The sequence below is a fragment of the Pseudophryne corroboree genome, chromosome 10 (assembly GCF_028390025.1).
Source record: "Pseudophryne corroboree isolate aPseCor3 chromosome 10, aPseCor3.hap2, whole genome shotgun sequence".
In the NCBI taxonomy this organism is placed as follows: Eukaryota; Metazoa; Chordata; class Amphibia; order Anura; family Myobatrachidae; genus Pseudophryne; species Pseudophryne corroboree.
In genome coordinates this window covers 106519265-106520199 of record NC_086453.1, presented here as the reverse complement: position 1 = coordinate 106520199, position 935 = coordinate 106519265, and positions in this window count along the sequence as shown.

Below are 935 nucleotides of genomic sequence, written 5' to 3'. Positions count from 1 at the left end.
CGCCCGGGGGGGAGCCCAAACTTTAGTCCCCGGCTGCACAGGGAGGGAAGGCCACAATCCGCAGGGACCCTTAGAAGAGTCCCCCGGCTCCGTGACCAGATACCCTTAGTGCCAGGTGCTGCAGGACACACTCCACAGACGATGGAGGGGGTATAGGGCTACCCAGGGCACATTTATATATAAAAACTGTAACAGGGCTGGCAGGAGCTCATAGAAGTTCCGTCCTCACTGCTAGCAAGCCAGGCCACGCCCCCGACATGAAGAATCTTGTTGAGGTCTAGGATGATAGCGCGGACTAGGTCGCTCTGCCTTGGATTTCTCTAAACATCGCTCTCTGTAGCGTAGATCGAGTTTATTACAGATAGAAATCAATTCATCCAGCTTAGTTGGCACATCCCGAATGGTTAAATCATCCTTGATTTTTTCTGAAAGTCCATTCCAAAACGCCGCGACCAGGGCCTCCTCATTCCAGTTTAACTCTGAAGACAACGTGCGAAACTGAATAATATATTGACTGACAGGACGTAAACCTTGACGTAGACGGAGAATCTCCAAAGATGCTGAGGTGGTTCTGCCTGGTTCATCGAAGATTTTCCGGAAGGATGATACGAACTCTTTGTAATTAGAGAGAATAGGATCTCCCCTCTCCCACAGTGGCGACGCCCACTCCAAGGCCTGACCGGACAGGAGGACAATAATATATGCGACCTTAGAACGGGCTGATGGAAAACTAGCGGACAACAGTTCGAACTGGATCTCGCATTGGTTCAGAAATCCTCTGCAAAGCTTTGGGGTCCCGTCAAACTTACTTGGAGAGGGTAACTGCAAACGGGACATAGGCAACGTCACAGGAGAAACCGTTGTGGTAGCCGAAACGACCGGAGTTGGAACTTGGACTTGAGATGTCTTTATAGCCGTATGAAGAACCTCCAAAC